Source organism: Vidua macroura, chromosome 7, assembly GCF_024509145.1.
Source record: "Vidua macroura isolate BioBank_ID:100142 chromosome 7, ASM2450914v1, whole genome shotgun sequence".
In the NCBI taxonomy this organism is placed as follows: Eukaryota; Metazoa; Chordata; class Aves; order Passeriformes; family Viduidae; genus Vidua; species Vidua macroura.
In genome coordinates this window covers 10,705,997-10,729,996 of record NC_071577.1, presented here as the reverse complement: position 1 = coordinate 10,729,996, position 24,000 = coordinate 10,705,997, and the positions used below count along the sequence as shown (strand labels likewise).

At 46.4% G+C, this 24,000-nt stretch overlaps 1 long non-coding RNA gene across 2 annotated transcripts; it reads left to right on the top strand.

Moving 5' to 3' along the window:
• The first annotated feature begins 561 nt into the window (after window positions 1-561).
• LOC128809638 (uncharacterized) lies at window positions 562-5,411 on the top strand. 2 transcript variants are annotated; one of them, XR_008437808.1, is made up of 3 exons: window positions 562-1,132; window positions 2,580-2,698; window positions 5,205-5,411. It is a non-coding gene; the product is annotated as an uncharacterized LOC128809638 (long non-coding RNA). The 2 variants fall into 2 exon arrangements; XR_008437807.1 differs by lacking the exon at window positions 562-1,132 and having other exon boundaries at window positions 1,142-2,698.
• Window positions 5,412-24,000: the final 18,589 nt, after the last annotated feature.

The following is a 24,000-nucleotide window of genomic DNA, read 5'->3' as shown; positions in this document are numbered from 1 at the left end:
TACCCAAGCTGCCAAAGTACTTCATAGGATCTACAAATAGGATTTTGAATTATTTCATGTCCCTGTTCTCCTACATGGACCATGTTCCCCCGTTTAATTTTCCATCCCACTGTCCTTCCTCACCAGCAACAGGGCCTCATGTGGTTTCCTTGGCTACGACACAGCACAGAAGTTGCTGCCCTGCTGGAAGTCTCAGCCACAGAGGAAAACTGAGAACACAGGGTATCCAAGCCACCAGTTCCCATGGACACTGCTGCTCAGGCAGGGGACTTCTCTTCCTGGCTGACCTGGCAAACACAGCCCCAGCATTGCAGAGCCATGATCTTTTTCAGCAAGGAAAACACCTCAGCTGGGGGCAAAGAAGTGTCAAAGTACCACAGTTCTCCATGGACAGAATTTGTTGTTACTACTCTCCTGCCAAAAGCCCACTCAGCCCTGTCCAAAGAAGGTCAGCAGGGAGGGAAGGCTGCCCGCACGTGCCCTGTCAGCGGCAAAAGGGACAGGCATCAGCAATGGCCAGGAAAGCAAGGTAAAAACAAAACCTCCTAACACAATCTGATATTGAATGCCAGAAAAGCGTCAGTGGAGCTTTCCTGGGCTTCCTTATCAGGCCTGACAGTTTTGCATAAACACTGCCAGCGTATGCACTGCAAGGCAGTGTCCCCAGGACTGCCTGTCCCCCCCCTACACAGCTGTGCTGGCCCAGCAACCAAAGGTTTCATTCTGCTCACAGGGGTATCACTTGTTTGAAGAATCAGTCACTAGACACCAGGTAGTTTCCACAGCTGGTAATTAAACCAATTTGGACATCCAAAGGGCAGTTCTCCTGCCAAAGTGCAGCAGCTCCTGGCAGCCAGACCTCCCAGCTCTCCTGCATCCTGCTGTTGCCATGGCAGCACGCAGGATGTGCACCTCAGTGCTTATTAGGCTCCAAGAAGCATTTCCCATGTGAGTTGGGCTGCACAATCACAAGCACATAACTGTTAAGCCATCATGGTGTGACAATTAGCCATGGCCACAATTACCCAAAACTTGAAAAGCTGGAAGAGCCCTCATCTTTGTGCATTGGCTGTCCCCATTTAAGGCTTTATCTCTTGACTTGCAAAACTCCAATAAGCAGTATCTGCTACAGGTAAACAGACATCCTTTATGTTTGACAAAGGACCTTTCCTTTCCTTTAATATTTACCCCACATGCAGTGTTTATTCTGCAGTTGGAAAGGAGATTCATCTGCTGTGGCTGTTCTAGCAAACCCTTGGAATTGCCAGCAGCAAATGTAAACTCCAGTGTGACCTCCTGGGTCTGTAAAGCCTGTTGCCCTCAATCGTACTCTGCTGTTTTAGTTTTTTAGGATTCCACAGATGCCAAAAGTAATCTTAGTTTACATTAAGTACAGGCAGGCCAAAGACACTCTGCTGAAGCCAAGAGAACTACTTGGACAAGTAGGGCCTACTTGCAGGGAAAGGATTACTGGTAGAAATAGGGATTAAAAGACTGAAGCCATCAGACTGTAAGTCTCTCTTTTGCTGTGTCAAGTCTTGATTATGTAAACTGGCCAGTGGAGCTGAAAGACTCCCAGGATGACGTTTCCTGGGGATCATAGCCCCACCTACATTCGCTCAGGGTTACGCTTGGGGCTTTTAAAGTTTTTGTCATTTTGGAGGACACCCAAGCCTAATTACAGTAGGGACTGGGGGCTGCCAAAAGCACAGAAGCTGCTCAAAATGTCTTCATAGTGTAATACTGCAAAAGTGGCTCACTGAAGCTGAGCAGTTGGTCCAGGCTCTGGCTCCCCACAGAGGGGTATATTAAGGAGTGAGGCAGTGACAAAGCACAGGTGGCAGTGACCCTTTCAGGGCTGTCACAACACCCTGCATCAGAATAGAGTGTGCACTAGCTGGCTGACACAAGGGTCCTCCAAAACACATGGGGGACAAGGTCACAAACAGGTGCAGGGTGACCCAGTATGTTAATGTGAGACATTTGCAGCAGAGGGGGAACACTGCCGTGTTGAATCATGTCACACAGCCACTGCTTTGGCCCAATGACTTGGTTACAGTCTGGGATGCTGCCCTGCCTCCTGCTTGTTAGCTGGGACACAGGGAATTTTGCCCAGATCATGACCTGGGAGCGTGAGATAGAGTGGCTCTGATCTCTTTCTTTGCTTCTTTCCTAATTTCAACTACAAGCAAGTCTGCCTTTTATGATGCATCAATCACCAGTGAACTCTGGTCTTCTGTGTAGGGGTGGATATCAGAGCCCTGATGTCTGTGCTGGATGGGGGCTACCTCTGGGTAGGACTGTCCTGCACACATTACCTCAATCCTGGTTTCTCTCTGGCCATGCACAATGCTCCTAGGGAGGACCTGCAGCCTGCTAAAAACTGCTGTGCTGGCAGGAGCCACAACCTGCGTGGGATGGGATGGGGCAATGGGGAAAAGGTCCACACAGGGACGGAGCTGAGAGGCTTTTCCTAGGAGCCTCCAGCAACAGCAGCTTTTCAAACCCCCACATACGTGCAAGCCAATATTTCAGTGCCTGCAGGTTGCCATGGACAACCAAAGATTTCTAAACTGCAGAGCCCAAACACCCCGTACACTGCAGTAACACTTGGCACTGCTGTTACCAAGAGCTCCATGTTGGAAAGGAAGGAATCCTGTCACCACTTGTCACCTGAAGAGGCTCCGATCACTATGAGGTGAAACTGGTCCCTGAGGTAATCCCCACCCATTTAAATGCTCTAAAACCTGAAATCACCTCCTCAAACATGCAGCCCCTTCAGACAGCCCACACAGCAGCAGGGGCTAACTGTGTGGAAGCAAGTCACTGGGATGAGAGCATGTTCTAGAGGATGACAGGGGAACAATGCGGAAAAAGATCCATGGAGTCAAGTTCCCCATGCATGTAATCCTGGCCACAGAAATTGCAGGTCTGAGCTGACTGCACACACAGCACTGCACACCTGACCTGCAGGTGAGACCTCTCCTTTGCAAAGGGCCTGCCACAGCATGCACCAAGGCTTGTGTTCCCTGGCCACCCGCTCCCTTGGGAAGAGGAGTGTCCTTCCCAGCCAAACAGAGGCGTAACAGGGCTCCTCTTACATGGCTGCACACACAGCAAGGGCTGTTCACAGAGCCATGAAGAGGATGGCACAGGATGCAGGAGCCTCTGAGACCCCCCCCATCCATCCAGCTGGCATCTGCCTTGTGCAGCCCATCCTCACACAGTTTCAGGAATGAAGAAAACACACCCACAAGTTCTTTCTTTGGATCTATCTCATGAACATTAACGAGGTGTTATTAAGGCTGTGCCTTCTGGATGCAGAAGTGCTGTTGCCTGCAGTAAGAGTAGGGGAAACAAGGTAGAGCAAAATGATCTGCCAACATCATGCAGGAGATCTGTGGCAAAGCTATAGCAGACTTGGGTCTCCAGAGCCTGCTGAAAGCATTGCAGTTTCTGTCAGAACCAAGACAACTATGAAATGTAGTTACTCCCATTTTAAGAGGGTGAAACTGCCTGTATAGTCTGCAGTCACAGAAACTCGCCCCCCACAACTTCTTGCCATAAGCACAGAAATGCACTTTCATTTGGTCTAAAATGAAAACTGTGATACAGAAGTATGCAGAATAGTTAGTAAAAGCACAATCTGGACCATTATTTGGCTTGGCACAGGGAAAATGTCAAGGAAAAAGATCTAGGAGTAGGTTTTGCTTATCCTGCTCCATCTATACTCAATGCATGTCCTCCTCTCTTTCAGCAGATCTGCAAAGTGCCACCTAATTTATCTTCCCACTGACACAGGCACAGAGAGCACACCTCCATGATTAATAGACTTTTACACTCGAGGAGTTGGTTACATTGCAGCAGACAATGAGAAATTTGATTACCGCTAATACGATATTGACACAAATGTCAATGCTCTGAGACACACAATATCATTTTGAATCAAGGATCCCTTTCATCATTGTTATTTTTGTTTGCTTCTTCCATTTTAATAAGCTGTTGCTCTGTGTATTACCCAAATACTCCAGACTAAAACTACCTGGGGACAATTTAGTTTTCATCTAACACTTCATTAAGTAGGAGGCACCTTTAACAAAAAGGTGTTTGTGCTCACATAGCCCCGTTATCATTTAAATACACAATGCTCCAGCTGAAAACTGTGGTCAGCTGATGCCTTTACCTTAGTGATAACTAATCTCTTGTTTTATCAAAGTCAAATATAGCAGGAAGTGGGAATAATGGCTTTTTCTTTTTTGCCTCTGGAGAACTGTACTGATCAAATCAGCCAAATCTTGACCAGTCAAAAATTAAATTAAGCTTGTCAATCATGCCATGTAGCCAAATAACCGAGGCAGTCAGAGCCACAGGTGGGATCTCTCCTTGCAAAGGGCCCACACAGCATGAGCAGAGGCTGCAGCTGGCCAAGGCTTCTGTTTCCCTGGCCACCTTCCTTCCCAGCTGGGCAGAGGCACAACAGGGCTACCCTGCTGAGCTGTCTGTGGGAGCAGAGACTTCATGAGAGGCTGAAGGGCTTTAGACTCAAATGTCTTTACTGGTTCTGGATTTCCTTAGCCAGGCTGCTGGTTTTGGACTGTGGGGCCTGACTTGGGCCTTACCTCCTGCTTCTGGTTTGGCTGATGGAAGTGGGTCCATGAAGAAACCCAGTTACCCTGGTTAAATTCCATACCTTCAAGAAGGAATTAGCTTAGCTTCTGACACAAAATGTCAATAAGGACTGGAGAAATAGGCAGGGTGGGGAAAAAAGCAGCATTTCTGGGGATGAGGGCTCTTAAAGATCTTAAACTCAGCATGGAGGCTACACAAGAAGTTGTACCAAGCCTTGAAGCTGATCTCACTTCTATCCAGAACCTAGAGCAGAGGAGGAGGAGCAGGAGGCAGGGGAGAGTCAAGCCTTATGACCAAGTGGCAAAGCTCACTTTAAATTCTAAAGCTGTGCTTCAAGAAACGAAAGCAGAGCCCAGGCAAAATAAACACAGAGCTTAGTTGGGAAAAACCTGACTGGAAACCAACAAAACCAAAACACTTTAGGAGCTAAAGAAATTTAAAAGTATACTTTTTATTAATAGATTACAAGTTCAAAGTCTGTAAAACCATTTGTAACCCTCTGAAAGGAGCAAAGTATGAGATAGAAATGTACTGTGAGGCTGCTAAATAATCTCCTTGTCTCTGTACTGCTGCAGGATGCAATAGGGTGGCATCTGCATCCAGCCTCCTTGGAGCAATGGACTGAGGCACTGTCCAGAGGGGGTGTGAAAGGAGGACACAGAAGCTCAAACTGATAAATGAAACAGAAAAAAACTTCCCACAGGACACTGAAATTATGGTTCTGCTGCTCATGCTGCCAGTATCAACTCCATTAAAACAACCATCTACTTTTCTCCTTCGGATATTATGGCCTCTGACTTGTTTTGTCTGACAAACATGTTACACCTTCTGGCCAGCAATTACTTATACAGCCATTCCTTTCTTCCTTAAGACCTAGAAGTTCTCACAACCCAGTGTTATAATAGATTTACTATTTACTGGTAACAGCATATTTAAAATCCAAAAAGAAGGAACTGAGTCAGAAGAGCAATTTGAAACTACCTTCAGGCATGGGAGAGAGTCAATTTTATAAATCAGGAACACAGTCCAATAGAATAGAGAAGAAAAGGCTGATTCTGAGTCTGCCCATGTGCTCTCCAGCCACAGAAAGTCACAGGACTTTCAGCACAGCTCTGTTCTTCCCAAATCATATTCCAACTCCCAGAACATTATAAGGGAGGCAGAAAAGATCACTACACAAATTGCTGGTCATTAGTTCAATCTATCAAACAACCAGAGACAAGAACTACAATTACACCAGTGAAGATAAAAACTGTATGGAAATACCATCCTTTTCACACTGCAGGCTATGAGACAGGCAACAGCTGTGACAAGGAAAAACATTCCCTTCCTCATCACTGGAGATTTAAAGCAGAGAGTTGGACAAGAACCTGCCTGGTGAAGGCAAAGCCAGTCCTGCCCTCGGGCAACAGGGTAGCCTGAATGACTTAGAAAATGTTGTCCAAGCCCTGTTTGCACGTGCAACACTTCCCCAGTGCAGCAGGGACTGTCCAGCAGCCTGTGTGTGCTGGCAGATGAGATCATGGTTACTACAGTAACCACGGTGGGTTTCTTTTTGAAGGGAGAGACAGGGGAGGTTTTTTCACTCAAACTGTAAGAATGCTCCACTCACATGTTTGGAAGCCTGCTGCTGCCAGGCTCTGCAGACTAGCCCTGAACCAGACAGTGACAGCAAAGTTTGGTCCTTGTGTGGGCACTGGTGGCATCCTCAGTACAGAGCTGCAGAGCTGAGCACTGCTCTCACAAAAGCTTTGGGGGTGGGGGGGGAATATTTTTTTAAAATGCCCCCACAAATCTTCTCCCTCCAGATTTTAAAAAAGGGAAATTAAAACCTACATGAAATAAGTACAGAGACAGAGAACGAGGACAAAAAACCAAGAGCATTAAGGGATCTCCTTAGCAGGTGGGGAGCAAGCTTGGTGTGAGACTGGGACCTGCTGTGCACCCTGTAAATCAGACCCATGTAGCATACATTAGACTGAGTGTAGGTGGCATGTTCCTAAGTCACTGGCACTGCTTTACAATTCAGCCTGCACGTGTAACTAACCCTCCCACTTAGCCCTACCCTTTGAACTAAGTGTGAGGGCTTGATCTGACACGTTTATCGTTATTTGCTTTAAACATTGCTCCATTGCTTTACATTTGCTTTCTGTAAGAGAAATAAATGTTGTTCTTCCTTTGGTTACCTACGAGCCCTCTATTGGTACTCATATTGCTGACAGGGATAGTCTCTAACTGTCCTAATCCTCCAGTCCTTATTTGGGGAGTCATTACCTGGGAAAAATTCATTTTGAATCATCAGACTTGGCCTGAAATTGAACTTTTGGAGAATTTATTCACCCCAGATGAGCATTAAATGCTCACCAGTAAGAGCAAAGTCTTTCTAAACTGGCCCTTACTATGCAAGTGGGACTCACACTTCCCATCCCAATACTGATCAACTGCAGAGATCATCCCAAGGACATTTCTACTGCCAAGTAAGTCTGAAATTTTTATTAATTTATTGATGCCAATGCTGGTTTGATGCCATGTATCCCATTTTCATTGCCATATGTGAAACTTGGGGATTTTCTCCTCACCCACTCTGTGAAAGTCTTCCACAGGAACGTGCTTCTTAGTGCTGGGCACATCTAACAGGATCAGAGTCCCCTTTTCCCCAGCACATAGTTTCCCATCCTATTATATTTATGCCTTTCCTTCACTTTCTCTACCAGCACATTTGTTGTGAGAATAACAGCCCTTGGGGGCAGATAGCTCTTATATTTTCCTCATGCCTAAAATAACTGTACCCACTTATTAAAAACCTCACTGACAGTATGATACAATAACCTTTGTGATTTATTTATCTTTCAGTGAGCTTTAGAGAGAGCTACAGCCTCTTTTCCAACTTTGTGCTGTACAGTCCATCATCAAATGCAGTGCTGCACTCTGATGTTTGCAACATCCTACAACAAGAAATTGGTCTTTGAATTACATTTATTCTACCCTTATCTAGTTGATTTACCGGTTCCTCAAATATTTGCTTCCTTATACTATCTTAATTGAAGATTCCTCCTGCCTGTATTTCCTTTCACTGCTATTCTACAGAGAGCAGCACTCTCCAAACAGCACGTTTATGCTGTCTTCCCCACCTTCTGTGTACACCACCATTCCTACTTTTTTCCATCACTTTAGCCTTTAAAAAACTCCAAGCTAAAGATTTCAAGGGTACCAAAACCAGCTGGATTCTATGATGAGTTTTTACTTTTCCCCAAGGAAGGCTTGCCTTCTGAAGGCACAAGCAAAACATTTATAGGCAGTAAGGAACCTCCTTAAGATCCCTTGTCCTTGTCTTGTTCTTGTCCAGTATTTTTCTGATAACTTGGCATGCAAGGCAGAAGGTGCTGCTGATTCCAGACCTCTCAGTGTCTCAGCTCTCAGAGAGCCCCAGCAGACTGGGACAGCAGAGACAAGGTTTTTCCAGACAAACAATGAAGCTTTGCTAGCTCAGCCCCACTATCATTTGGATCTGTACCTACAAATGAAAAGCAGATGAAAAGATGTACAGATTTAATCTGTTGGACGGTGTTTGTTTTTTCAGCCAGGTAACTGGAGTATGGGATCTCACATCACAGAGCAGGCTAACAACTCAAGAGTGTAAGTAAGCAGTAGCAAAAAGCAAAACAGAAAAGGAACAGGTTCTTCCAGAAAAATACCAAACGGAAAAGGCAATTCTTAAATATATTAGAGGCAGACACACAGGGGGCTGGTACAATTCAAGGGCAATAACTAAGAACTTCACTTCCTGCACCATACCAACTTCTTACATAAAGTAGAATTTATTGGCAAGAATTTTCACAAATTAATTCTAAGCATTCCTTTGATTAGTTTAGCCCTTCTAAGTTTTTTAATGTTTCACTGTCTCCTGTTTACCTGCAAAAGACAGAAGGGACATGGAGCGCCTGATTATCTCCTCACAATATCACAGTGCGTGGCATGGCACATGATAGCACTCCTTATTCTTTTCTAGTACCTGTTAAAGTTTGCCAGGGCTACTAACACATTTGCAGACAAATTTTGAAGGCTCCTTCAAAAAAAAAAAAAAAAAAAAAAAAAACCAAAAAAAAAAACCAAAAACATCCACAACTATGTCTTGTTGAGTTTTTTAATTATATCCAAAGAAGGCAATTAATAATGACCACAAATAGAAAAGATTTGCCTGAAGTTGCTAATAATATTCTATCATCTTATCTTTAAATTCTTTTTTGTGGATTAGAGATGCTAATAATTATGAATCCCCCAGTTTCATTTTATCTAGTACAGTAATATAATCAAAATCATCCTGCTCTAAACTCTCTATAGCAAATCCTCTTTTTAAAGCCCTTGTTCAACGTTCTCCCTCATTTTAATTTCCTTTGCTGCTGCTTATTATGCTAAAGCCTGGCATCTGAAAACTAAACTGTAGCGTTAACCATTTTTTCAGCACAGACCATACCTATTCTTTCTGGCTATTGATGCTGTAAGTATATTTTTAAACACCAGGCTGCCTGCAGTGAAATGCCTTGCATTCCCATTGTGTTACTGTAAATACCATTATTATGAAGAAATGATTGACTTTGTTTAACGCACTGTTCAAATAGTCTGCAGAGATGTCTGTGGTGCCAGTGTCATTCTCTTGCCTTAATTATATTTTTAATCGTCTGTGATCTTCCATTTGTTTGTGCAGTAAGATAATTATTTTTTCTATCACAAAGCACCAAAACTATGTCTATGTATTATTATTTTTAATATTGATTTGCACTACACTCCTGCTCACTCACTCCACTAGATCCTCTGTTTCCAATGCTGCTCCTAAAAACCCACCATCTAATGGTACATCCTAAAATGGCCTGCTGCATCCTAAACCCCATCTAATTTCTTCTGCCTCCTGCCCTGTGCTCATTAGCAGGGTATTTGCTGACTCGTTTAGGTTTGGGCTTGCTATGCTCACCTGTAGGGCAGCGGAACAGTTCAGCACAACCCACAGCTCTGGGACCTCTCAAAGCCCTTTCCATGCCCTGTGGCCAGTAGCCACATCTGCTGTCCTTCCCAGCTCCTGGCAGACTAAACCCTCTGCTTTCAGGTCTACAAATTCCCACAAGAAGGGAGATGTAAGAGCGAGGAGCCCAATCTCCTGTGACGTGTCTGCCTTCCGCACTACTTCCACGTTATCTTTGGCAGGCAGATCCAGGGGAACTGACTCTGCTCTGCCACCTGGAGTCCACGATGTGACACCAGTCCTGAGACAGCAGACTGGGGCAATGCACTCTTTCATCACACAGCAAGCTCACCTCAGGCTGCAGCAGAGTCCACACAGCTCAGTTGTGAAGGACCAACGTGAGGTCACTTCAAGCCCACTGGAAGCTCGGACTCTCATCCTGACCACAGGCACAAGAAGACACGAGTCACCCAGGTGGCTATCACTGCCTTGCAGCAGGTGGGTGTCGCAGCAAATGTCACAGTCGAGATAGCCACGATACACAGAGTATCACCATATAATTTCAGAGAGCTTCAACCTGTACAGAGTGACACCACAGCAAACAGAAGGCTTCAAGCATCCACCCATACAGAGTAACATCATGTCACTTCAGAAGGCTGCACGCATCTGCCTGCCTCAGTTCCCTATTGACTTCAATTTCTTATTCTTGATTCCTCTCCACTTCCCATAGTCTTTCCCTAACTTATTTCCAAACACTAAAAGCGGTACTTGCATCAGTCTTAAAATCTCACAACTTTGTCCATAGTAAAACACTATGACAGTGTAGTCAGTAGCCTTGATGCCTTCTCTTCTGAACAAAGCTTTCCATTAGATAAATACATGCTGTTCTTCACTTAATAAGTTATTTCCCATTATGTCCCCAGTGGCTCACCTGTACCCCAGGTGTCAAAATCATTCTGGTCTGGACCAGGCAGCATCTCCTGCTGCTCTCAGTGCTATGCTGGGCTCCATCTCCAGCCGTACCTCACCCTGCAGCCCAATCCCAAATCACGTCAGGGTCACCGTATGCCACAGCATGTGTCACAATTGAGATAGCCACAATACACAGACTATCATCAAACATTTTCAGAAGGCTTTAAGTATCTACCCTTCTTGTTCCCTAGCCCAATCTTTTATACCCTTATCATACATGCATTGCACCTGTGTGCCCTCTGTTCCCTTTGGTGGTTGCTCAGTGCACCTGGGCACTCCATGGCTCATTGCTGTCAATGCTGCTCACCTGCTTCTCACAGCTGTGCCCATGGGGGATGAGGCTGCAGCCCCACTCCCAGTTACCACAAACTACCTACAAGTGTGGGGGGGGTCTACCTTTTTAATCAAGCTTCTCCTAATGTAAGGTGTAACTTTATTTCTACTTGATTACCCAGGCATGCAAGGGGAAGCACTGAAGCCCTATTAGCAGCCACCCTCTGAGAAGCAGAAGACCCTGTAGCAGCATACTGTCTGTAATTATAAGCCACTGAACTACGGAATGTCAAAAATAGCAGAAAACACGGGGTTTGTAGGATTTGCTGTATTAGTTCCTCAGAAGGAGATTCACTGATGGGTTTTGACAAACGCTGTCTTCCCCTGAATATAAATGTCAGGCTGCAATCAGCGCAGACGTATGGGGGCAGGCAGACGGCCGCAGAGGTTCTCTGCAGAGGCACAGCAAAGGGACCTGCAGCACCTCTGGGCTGGGATTGGGGGTTTCTCAGCATTCCCAGTCTGCACGTGCCACGCACAAACAGGTGTGTGCTCATCCGAGACTTTGAGAGCACCTTCAGGCAGGTTAAAAATCAGCCTGATAAGAACATGCCCCAAGTCTGAATGCAGAAAATCTGGAAAATACCTTAAAACTCATGCTGGGCTGACTGAGCCTACTGCTTCCCACAGTCTTAACTCAAGGAGGGACACAAAGGACTCCCTGGATCTTTCCCAAACCTCCTGGCAGGCTGCACCTGAGCAAGGGAAACATGACTGATTGTAGGGAGCAATACCAGGGCTGCAGAAGCCGATCCCCCAGTCTGCTCAGCCTCCTGCAAGAAGTACCAGATCACCTGCCTGTGTTCATCTGGGAAGTCAGGAAAAAATAAAACTCTCCACCTGATTATCCTCATCAGTCTTTGGATGCCTGTGCACACTGGAGAGCCTGTAGGTCATCTCCAGGAGCCAGAAAAGAAATATTACTTAGAAACAGTTAAAGAGAGGCTTAGGCTGTGATGCTGGATTCATTTTTTTAAAAAATCCTCAAGCACGGCAGGTATTTGGGTATTGATTGTTAGTTCATGTCCACACCTGGAAATGCAGCAAACTTCTGTTACTTTTCTGCTCCTGTAATTTCAATGAACAGGTGTTAGACGTGCTGCGATGTCACTTGATATTCTGCTTTTCTGCTTTTATCTGTTTTTATCTGTGGGTTTCTTAGTTCAGTGTGGTTTCTCATCCTCCAGCGGGCTGCTGGCAGCTGCCTGCCCTCTCCTGGCAGCCTGGGGCTGCAGAGAAGGGACTTGCCTATCGGGAGCTGGTTTCATGCAGAGCCAGGGACCCAAAGCAGATCCACACAAAGGTTCTCACAGGCTGCTGCAGTGCATGCTGGAGTCTTCCAGTGATGAATTAATCTTGCAATGTGAACTGTACCAGAATACTATGCTTTCAAATGTACCTGAAATAACATAAATATTACAGCAACTGTAAAGCACAGAAAGGTAGAATCTGGTCAGTAGCTCTTATATTTTACATCCAACAGCAAATACCATATCCATTTCCAGAACAGCTGTACCACTGATGTAAATACACCAAGTCCACCCACCAGAGGTAAATATGCTCCCCAGGCAGCTGCAAAGAAAGCATTAAGCTAGAGCTAAGCACACTGAGCATGTCTTCACCTGTCTGACATGGGGAGCAGGCACCAGAACAATCTGAAAAAAAGCAGAAGCTGCAGATGGAATAAAGGTCTCACTGCCATCAAAACCTGGGGCAAGGTCATGGGGTGGGGAGGGTCTCAATCTGCCCTCTTTTAGTTTAGAGCCGTAACCCCTTATCTGGTCACAACAGGCCCTGCTAAAATTCCTGTTCTCATTCTTCTTACAGGCCCCCTTTACATACTGGAAGGCTGCAACAAGGTCTCCCCAGAGTATTCTCCACGCTGAGCAATCCCAGCTCTTTTACCCTGTCCTCATTGGAGAGGTGCTCCATACTTCAGACCCCCTAAGTGGCTCTCTCTAACTTTCAAGCTTTCCTCAGAGAGGAAATGCTCTTCTCTGGCATTCCTTCCAAGTGACAGCAAAGCTGAATCAGATGTGACTTAGAAAGATGACTATTAGCTTCCTGACAGTCCTGCCATTCCTTTTAAAGGCCACCCAGAACAATCATGTCCTTTTCTTTGCCTAGGTGGAAGAGTAATTAGCACCCAAACCACCAGTGCATATGCTGAGAGCAATGGTGTGGTTGCAGGAGCCACGCACTCCTCAGCTTCCATTTCACACTGCCTATCCAAAGAGATGAAATCATTCTCACTACATGCTCAAATTCACATATCATCCTCGATCAGCTGGACTTCACATGGCTATTGCCAGGGAACAGCCTGTGCATCCTGACTGACACTAGGGCCAGAGCAGAAAGAAGCTGATATAGAACAACCCTTGTCTATCTTTTGTATTGCACTCTCTTTGTTGTGATAGAGCCATAGCATGGCTTGGGTTGAAAGGGCCTACAACATCACCTATTATGGGCAGGACACCTTCTACTAGACCAGGTTGCTCCAAGCCACATCCAACCTGTCCTTGAACACTTCCAGGGATGGGGCATCCACGGCTTCTCTGGGCAACCTGTGCCAGAGCCTCACCACCCTCACAGGGAAGAATTTCTTTCTGATATCTAAGCTAAACCTATGCCCTTTTCTGCAGAGCTTGTGCTTTTACATTACATACTGTCTTCCTTTTCACATTGATCGGCTGGATTTAGCTCTGTATAAAATGATTATTGCCTTAAAAATAATTGTATGAAAACAGCAACAGCCAGCACTTAGGAGTGATACATCATCATCCTTTTTTTCTCTCCTGCAAGACATGAATTAAAAGCCAGTTCAGGCACAGGTAAAAGGCTAACACCAATTCCCCAGCAGGGAGAGGAGGGAATGCTCACCTGGAACTAGGGGAGGACAGGAGCAGTTGTGGGGCTGGAGCAGAGCACCACTTACGTACCCTCACCGTGCCTTCCGCACTGTGCCCACTCCTGTTCTGGGGGCTGGCACCTGAGGAGACAGTGATGATCAGCACCTATTAATGCTGCCAAGCCACTTAGCTTCCCAGGATCTCATTTACCAGCTCCCCACAGGGCTCCAGCACAGGCTGAGGGGCAGGCAGGAATGTCTGGAGCCAGCACTGCCATTCCTGCAGCCCTGCTCTGAGCCTCCACACTCTTCAGGGAGCAGACTCAGCTTCAAGTCCCTGAGCTCTTTCTTTCATGTAAGACTGTCCACAGCCTCAGGAAACAAGAAACCTACATGAAATATTATGCTTCAGAACTTGAATAGGGTTCAGCTGGCTGAGGACAAGCTTCAGTGCCTGCTCCAAAGTCTGTGAAGCTGATGGCAATGCAGAGACTCTCCCTGACTTCAGGGAGATGAAGTCCCAAGGGAAGAGCAGGTTGATCACTGACCTGCTTGCTGTGCAGCACAGGCTGAGAAAGGGAGCTGTAGCACAAATGTCTTCGGTGCATGAAGTTACAAGTGTGTCCCCTGATGCTGCAGATGCTACAGGAAAGGTGAGCATGAGGTCTGGGTCTCCCAGGGTTTTTTGTTGTTTGGATTTTACTGGAAGCTGCTGTTATGCAGAGGTTTCTTTGCTGATCTGCTTTTGCCCAAGCGTTTGTGCTTCAGAGTCACTTAATTCAGTTAACAAACAAATTCCAAACTCACACAAATTCTTGGCATTTCAGAGCATTCCCATGCTCATCTGTATCCCTGCTAATATTTGCCCATTTCCTTCCCTCTGTCCCCAGCCACTTCACTACTATCAAAGTTTTCTTGTCACATTGTTTCCTTAGGCTTTAGGCTCACAAACAAGCAGCATCCTTTCTTGTTGCCCCCACAGAATACCAAGATACAAAGGACAAACTGCAGTGCTGGTACAAAATATCAAATTAGCAACAACAAACAGGAGAAAAACCCTTAATATAGAAGTTTTCATGGGAAAGCCCGGGGTCAAAATACCACCGTGTGTTTCTCACCACCCACAACTCCCCAGGCTTTGCTAGCAGTCCCTGTTTTTCCAGCCCCTGAGCACTCTGATCTCAGCTCTACATCAGGTGCAGAGAACAGCAAAGCAGTCACACAGCATGGAGACACAGGCTGGGTAGGGCAAGGACTTCCATCATCCAGATTTTAATAATTATGTCAGTGGAGGCTCTCCTCCACTGCTGGGGTGGGCTAAGGAGGTACATAAAATGAAAAAAAAAACCCTGTTCACAGAATATTATTCATGCTAGCCTAACATCTGTTACTTTTTAAGTAGGTGCTTAAAGAAGGTTGTCAGGCCACACAGTTACTCTTTATTAAAATCCTGTAGGTCAGTAGGGGAATAACTACTCTTTATTGAATAGATAAATTATACATACTAACTAAAAATCATCATAACTGAAAAGTGAGGGGCTCTTTTCTCCAGCTCTCACAATATCTTTTAGCATACTGTGTAATACACAGTGCATGTGGTTTCCATTATAGAAAAAAATGGTTTGTTGACTGTGACAGGCTGCAATTAGACTCTAATACGAAGCAGGGCCAGTGTAACACTTGGTGTTCATGCACTGTGCATCACAATGGGATCTCAGTCTTGTTGCCTGTTCCTTCTGCCTGCCATAATGACCATCATTAACAACAAGAGTGGGTAAAAGCCTTTTCTTTGCATGCAGTAAGCCTACATATTCCATAAAATGGAAGTGATGTTACACTGACCCTACCAAACATGGAACTAAGAAATTAGCTTCTCTCTTATATTGTATTTGATCATGACCTGGGTCATGCAGAAATTCAAAAGGGGAGAAATCACAAGGTCATATTGGAGAAAACCTAACTTTGCTGTGTATTTCCTAGACTGGAGGGAGCTATTTGCATACTCAGGTGCAAGAGGCTGCAGCAGCCAACACAGAAGATGTTAAAAGAAACCTGCATGTGGAAGAAAGCACAAGCACACTGGGTGGTATCTGAGCAGGGCTGTTCTGATCTCTTCTGAAGAACTGGTGAGGAAGCTGGCAAGGAAGGGGCTCTAAGGGGCTGTCATAGTGGCTGTGCTAGGAAATAGTCCTTGGTGACAGAGCCACGTGGCAGCAGGGTGAAAGCTCTGGAAGGTTATTTCCCATCCCTTTCTTCGCTTTCCTCTGCAAGCGGCTCCCATTCAGATGCCGTGATAAAGCAGGTTTCTCATTTGCATTTTCCAAAACAGGCTGATGGTTTGTTTGCTTTTATAAAATTCTTTCCTATGACCTTGGCTGGAGAGGGCCCTCACACTACTGCTCTTTGACGTGAGCACTCATCAGAGGACCTTCTGGCAGTTCTCAGCCCATGCACATCAGGGCAGAGCCCCATGGCTCTCGGGTTTCAGGTCCAGGAACCCAGCCTTTCAAGCAAGCCAGTTTGATATTAAAAACCCCACAGTATAGGTAGGAAATAGAACATGGCATGTGTCTAATTACTGTTCCTCTGCTGCCCCAACAATAAAGAGCAATGCTAAACAATCCGTGGGCTGTCACCCTCGTGCCCCGGCTGTGTGTTCTGAAGGGCTGATTTCACACTCAGGGGGGCACATGGCACAGGAGGAAACAAAGATCCCTATTTTTTTCCAAGGCAGTGACTGACTGCTTGTGAAAGCCCATGCAGCAGCTTGTTACAGCCTCTGTCAGTGACAATGCTGCCAGACATCCAAGAGACAAGCAAACATCCAAAAGATCTGCAGAAAATAAAGCCAATCACCAGGGCTAGGATTTTCCAAGGGATATTAAGCGGGACAACCTTACTGAAGAGCAGACCTAAATCACTGTGAATATTGCTGTCTTGCTGTGACCATATTAACTTAAATGTGACTTAGAATAGACCTGACAACCCCATATGTGATCCAGAATAGCTTCATACAATGCAAGACGCGTTTATTCACTTGCATTAAGATTATTTCCTGCCTCACACAGCCTGACCGCAGGCAAGGTGCGGTGTTAATGAGAGGGGGGCTGAGCGCAGGGCGGCGGCTCCCGAGCACGGACGGCAGGAGAGAACGAGCAGAGCTCGTCACGGACACACAGCCTCGGAGGAGGACGTACGAGATGTATTTTCTATTGAAAAACCCACCCTCTTTGTTCGAGGAAATCTTAAGTGGTTTCATTTCTCTGCCGCAAGCACTTCCTCCTCCTTCTAGCACAAGGGAGATGCGGGGATTTTCGGCAGAGCAGTAACCCCGGAGAGAGACCACCTCTGAAACACCTACGTACATCAGTCACTCCTGGCTGCCTCAGAAACGCTGGTTTGCTGCTTGACCTATTTCTGGCTTCAGTAAAGGAGAAGAAAAACAACCTACCATTGATTTTGCAAGTAGTTGTTCTGCAGAATTAACCAGTCCAAACCCCGTGTTTATTTTGCTTCCTGGGGATGTGTCAGAGAAGTCACTGAAGAAGTTACAGAGATTTAAAACAGGAGATAAAGAGAACTTGTTTTCAGTTCAAGAGGTTGATGCTCTCTAAAGCTACCTACCTGCCCTAGATTCCCCCTTCCTACAAGAGTTTGGTAGAAAAATAAAGCTTATAAATGCCAAATCCTGTGAATTACAAAGTGGCTCTGATTCCCCAAAGGAAGGGTGTAGACCAGGCTCTGAAAGACAGGTGATAAATGATAACCCTCCATGCAGGCTGTCAGCGTGAAGCATGGCCACAAACATCCCTTCTCAACAGCTCCTTCCCCTTGTTATAAATGAATGCTCCAATTTATTAATTAAAGAAAATTTATTACATGGTCCAAATATAAATTTAGAGAAGAGCAACGAAAAGCCACTATCAAAAAAAAAAAAGGGTCAGTGCCGAGCCCGGGATCAGCGCTGGGTGAGACACAGGTTTGACCACTACAGCATAGGGTCCCCTATGTTCACACCATCCGTCCTGCGCGAGCAGTTTTTATACAGTTTATTTTGCTCGAGGCCGGGATTTCGGCGATCGGCCCTTTCTTTCCATTCGAAGTCCCATATATTCATAAAGTCTCTTTTCTCTGCGCAGAGTTGAACAAAACTGTGTCTGGGAAGCTATGTATGCCAATCAGAGGGTTACTGGAACTCGACGTTGAGATGCGTCTTCTTGATGGCTCTGGCTATCTCAATCTGAGATATTTATCAAGTATTCATCGCCTGGGTGTTCCTCAGATTACCTTGGAGAAGCACCCATCTCCGAGCCGGCCACGTACATTCGTTTGCAAATTAAGTCCTTTTCTCCCTGCTGCCAGCTGCGGTTTCGAAATACTGTGAAGCAACCTTCCTATCCCCGGCTTGAGTGCTTAAAAAAACTTACAGGAATATTTCTTACCCATATAACATATTTCATACATCTATTTCTCACAAGCACGAATTATCTAAAATACACGTAACACCCTGCCCTTGCTGCCACCCCAGCCCAGGCAGCTTTTCTTCTCTCTGTGGCCAAGGGGGATGAGTCCTCCCTTTGCCCATTCTGCGGCACTGGGATGTCCTCCACTGGAAAGCTGCTCATTGCTAACTGGAGAAAAGCTGCTTCTGGACAGGCAATCGAATGGAAATCTGCAGCAGCAGCAGCTGTTTTGCCCAGCAGGAGACCTGTGCAGGGAGAAATGCTGCACAGGAGGCAGGTGGGTACACTGACCTCTGCAGACTCCCATCCACGCTGGATGCAGGTCTCCAGGGAGGGCTCAGGCAGGCAGCAGGGAGCAGACATCATTCCTGGCAGGTTTCAATCAAAGGCTCTCACTTTGAATACTCAGGTTTGTGATGGGCAGAGGCAGCACAGCAAAGGCTGCCTAGGGTGTGGTTTCCCAGGCAGGGGCAGTGCTGCTGGGGATTGTTTTTATATCAGGTGTCACTCGCTGGGGTCTCGGGCATTAGCTGGGATCACAGCACTGGCAGCAGTCACCTTAGAAATTGAACAGGTGACATCTGCCCAGACAGATCAACGTGAAATGCAAAGCAGGAGGCAACACCATGACATCACCCAGCAGCTGATTTTTTTCCAGCACAACATGAACACAAGAACAGACAGGCTGGGCAAGAGATTTTTCCAATGCCCTTCCCTGTCCCTTACAGTAGCCTCATGGAATCACAGAATATCCTGAGTTGAAAGGGACCCACAGGATTCATTAAGTCCAACTCTTGGCTCTCCACAGAACAACCCCAAAAATCATGTGTCTCACAGACTGGGAAAGCACGCAGCAAAGTTTCCCAAGAACATTTTATCTGAGGGTTTGAGGAACTGAAGCCTCCCTCCAACACTTATGGCAGAGGGCTGGAAATGCCAGTGTGCCCACGCAAGTCCTGTGCTAGGAAGCATGGAGGTGAAATGCCCTTTGAGGCTGCTCCAAGAAGAAAATCTAAGGTTCACAGCTACAAGGAAGCTTTGTGAAAATGGCCCTGTGGCGAGGAGTGCCTCTGGGAGGTGTGCAGGAGAGGCAGGCACCAGGACAAGCGTAATTCTGCCCACCCAGGGCCCTGCCCTGCAGATCTCCTGGCTTAGCAGATGCAGGGGAGGGGGTGTCTCAGGCAGGCACAGGAGAGGGAGCTGCAGGACACGCTGCTCTGGTTCCCCTGTCTGCCTCAGGAACCCTGGCCCAGCCACCATCCTCTGCCCATGGTTAATGCAAGAAGGCTTGAAAGAAGCAGGAAAAAGCTGGTCAATTTGTGATGAAAGAGGCTGTAAATCATGTAAGCAAGGGATGTGGGGACAGGACAATCAGCTGTCATTAACAAAGTCCTGGGTGAGAGATGAGGAAGCAAAACACTGCACTCTCACCTGGCTCCTGCAATTATGTACCCAGAAGAAGTAAGCATAATTAATTAAACAGAGACACCTATTTTTGGAGTTAGGAAGATGCAGCAAGAGTGCCTAAAAATCAGATGCTCCTAAATGACAGTGGGGAAAGGGGCTACAGAGAGCAAATGCCCTACCTGGAAAGCACCAGCAGTGCTTTTGCTGTGCTCTCCTGACCACTGCCAGGAGGACATCTCCCAGTCTGGGGGTCACAGCAGCACAGGGAGAACCCACAAACTCTTTCAGCAGAATAACTGAATATTTCATAATCCAGGGCCTTTTCCCATGCCTGAGGACAAACTGCTTGATCAGCACCTTGCAGTCAAGCCTGAGCTATCAGATATGTTTGGTATTCTGAGAGGTGACGAGGAATTTCAGAGGGGCTGGAGAAACAGCAGTTTCTCCCTTGCTGGAGGCTGTGTCTGCCAGTAAGGAGACAAAAGAACATCCAAACTGAAAACTAGGCAGTTAGGTGGGAAATTCCCCTCATTATAAAAGAGTATTTTCTTCGTGGGAGAAGTCAGGAAAAGAGATACAAAAAGCCCTCATCTACTAAACAGACTTTTTTTTCCTCAGCAATTCAGACCCAGAAACTCCCCTTCAAATATTCCTTCTCAGAAACTGAGGCTGTAAAATCTGCAGAGGGATGCTGCATTTCACTGAGGAATGCAAAAAACCTACCAAAATGGATGCTAGAAAGGAAGAGAGCTAGAAGGAATGAGAGCCACCACCAGTTGCCTCTCTGATGGTTGCACATAATCCAGCCTGACCACATCATTTGGTGAGGTTTGGTGCACAGGGTAATAATTAATTTCTCAGTTACCTGGGTGAAATGAAACATGGGGGTGCCTGTCACAGCATACATCGCAGTTGAGATAGCCACAATACACAGAGTATCACCATATCATTTCAGAAGTCTTCAACCCATACAGAGTAACACCTTACCACTTCAGAGGGCTTCAAGCATCTGCTCTTTATTACTCTTCAGTCCAACCTTTTCTACCCCTCCTGTTCATGCAGTGCACCTGTGTGCCCTCTGCTCCCTTTGGTGGTTGCTCAGTGCACCTGGGCACTCCATGGCTCATTGCTGTCAATGCTGCTCACCTGCTTCTCACAGCTGTGCCCATGGGGGATGAGGCTGGGCTGCAGCCCCACTGCCAATCACCACAAACTGTGTGCCACAGCACAGCCCCACTGCCAATCAGCACAGCCTGTGTGCCACAGCACAGCCCCACTGCCAATCACCACAAACTGTGTGCCACAGCACAGCCCCACTGCCAATCACCACAGCCTGTGTGCCACAGCACAGCCCCACTGCCAATCACCACACCCTGTGTGCCACAGCACAGCCCCACTGCCAAACACCACACCCTGTGTGCCTGCAGGTGCCGGGGGACCCTTCCTGCTGTGGGTGGAAATTACCCCACACAGCATCCCTGCCAGACCCCAGGCAGTTCTCACTCCACACCCGTTCCTCTCTACAGCCTCATCCATCAGCCAGGTCTGACACAGTGACTAAGACAACCAGTTTCTCAAGCTGTGCCAGGACAATTGCTGCAGTTCTCATGTAGGGCAGGAGGACCCTAGAGACTCTTTCATGTCTGCATCCTATAGCAAAAAAAAAAAAAAAAAAAAAAAAGAAAAAGAACAAGAAAACAAACCTCTGTGAAGTGATAAGATGAGAAAGTTGTTATCAGTCGTTTCCGTGACTGCAGACACCGCCTGCCCAGCACTGTGGTTGCTTTTCCTCTGGTGCTGACAAAGGCTCCAAGGATATTTTTTTTTCCTTAGGATTGGAAATAAATCATTCCAATCAGTTGCTTTTCTTGAGGCGCTACAAAACAAACTACAATGGAAATGTTATCACTGGTAACAGATTTAGCCTGCAGGACCATGTGCTCATTTAAATTTTAACATTTAAAAATAGTTTCTGGTGGTACCGTGTAAATACAAGGTATGGCCAGCAGAAGCAGATAGAAATTGAGTGAAGTTTTATGACTGGAAGTTATTTATTTCTGCCTCTGACAGTTACTGATGAAATCCTGCTTCATCACTCCTGCTGTGCATTCAGGACACTGGAGTGACTTGGAGAAGGAAGAGCACACGGGAGACAATGCCACCTTAATGATCACACAGCTGCCTCTCTCTGTCACACCTACCTGCCAGACAGATAGCTGGATGAAATAAAACATCTTCTGTCTTGACAAATGGGCTGTTTCCCACCACTGCCAGAATTCCAGCAGTGCCTAAAAGCCCAGAGGTGTCATCTTTGCACTTCTGTTTAGCTTGCTACCATTGCAACCTGGTGATGTGGGCTTGGTAGGACAGCAAAGGGGGGGGCAGGAGGGGATGGGTGTACTGAATGCATGCCCTGCAGGGCATGGTTCAGCTTTGCCATGCACTCTCAAGGCTCACAGGCTGGCCAGAACTGAACAGGTTTAACCCATGTCCCTGGCAGCAGCTATCCTTCCTCCAGGTGCCAAGGCCTTGCCCTGCAAGACCACCAGCCTCTCAAAAAAGAGGTTTTCCCTCCTCTTCCCTTGTGCACAAAAGCGCTGCTTCATTCGTAAAATACAGATACTTTTCTAAAATACTCAGCTGTAGTCCTGCCTGGCACAAGCCAGCTCAGGCCACCCAGTTCAATCTTGCTGAACTTACAGCAATCTGAGAGCAGGATCCAGTAAGTGGCAATCAAAACAACTTGTCCCCTTAAAACAGAGCCGCTGAGCAGCAAAACGAAAGCAGGCAAAGCCTTTATACAGGCTGAGGCCAAGCAAGAGCCATGGAAACGAAGGCAGCACGGGAGAGATGCTGTCTCCTACCTTGTCAGAGCTTAGAAAGAAAGCAGGGATTTGGGGAGGCCAGTTGTCGTTTTAGCAAGCTAAAAGGCTTCAGCACACACAGCAAGGTGTGCTCAGAAACACAAGGTTTCTCACCCATCCTGGCTAAAAAAGGGTTCTGACCCAGGAAAACAGAAGGAGGTCTGTCCCAGCATTTCCCAGCTGCACCTAGTGGGACAAATATTGCCCACACCACTATTTTTTTGTCCCATGCTCCATCTTTCCAACTGATCGTGCTGTCTGGTGTAGCTGGATGATGTCCAAGGGCTGCCCTGTGAAGAATTCTCTTCAGGGACATAATGACATGAGAAGAGGGAAGGGGAGAAGCAGCAACAAGAAAGACTGACTGGCTGAGCCCAGAACAAGATTTTGGGCCTGGCATTTAGGAAAACTCTGTTTCTGATGTGAGGCAACCTAGACCTAGAAAGAAAAAAACAAAAGCTAGGGAAGCCCTCAGCATCAATCTTGGAGTCTGGCTTTGTAGAAAAAACAGCTTTTAGGGTCATGGACTGATCTGCCAGGTGGCACATCTTTTTGAACTGAATCCTCACCACAGCCGAATTTGTTCAAAAAACATCAAACAAAACAAAACCAACCCCCAAAACCACTCACACAGGAAAAGCTGTCACAAATGCAAAGGCTTGTAATTTCATATCTTCCTTAAAACAGAGGTTTTTTCATAACCCCACAAACATAAGGAATCAGGGAAATTATAGGTCTGTATTACAAAAAAAAAAAAAAAAAAAAAATCCGTTTCTTCCATAGAATCATTAAAGTTGGAAAAGCCCTCCAAGAGCATCAGGTCCAACCTTTGACCAAATACCACCATGTCCACTAAACCACATTGTGAAGTGCCACGTCTGCTCAGTGTTTGAACACTCCCAGGGATGGTTACTCCACCACTTCCAGGGGAGCCTGTTCCAATACCTAACCACTCCTGCAGTGAAGAAATTCTTGCTTATATCCAGCCTGAACCTCCCTGGTGCAGCTTGAGGCCATTTCCCCTCATCCTGTCACCAGCTCCTAGGAGAAGAGCCCAATTTGTGTGAGTCAAGAGTGGCCACTATACAGACAAAGGATTCAGACTTAAGAATCCTACATTCAGAGCATTAACAGCAACAGTAGGGCATCGAGAGAGCCATATTAGCTGTGATACAGCTACAGTTCCATAGGATCATCCCAAATATTTGCTGCAAGTTGTGTTTTTACTCACATTTTGTTTCTTTTTCACATTTGACAAAAGATGGCACTGCAATATCTGGAGGGACTGGCCTCAGTCTCTGCTCTGCAGGCTGTTCCTGCACTCAGCAGGGAATTGCCACACTTATCCACGTCCTTATTTAACGCTTCACTCGTTCTTCACACTCCTGTACATGAGATGCCAGGGCTTGCAGACAGGTCTAGCAGCAGGACTCGAGCACTCTGTGAAGGAATACAAACACCAGCTAATTAAATCTATTGTTAAAACAATTTGTTTCTTGCTGGGACCGAGTGATCTGACAGCGTTTA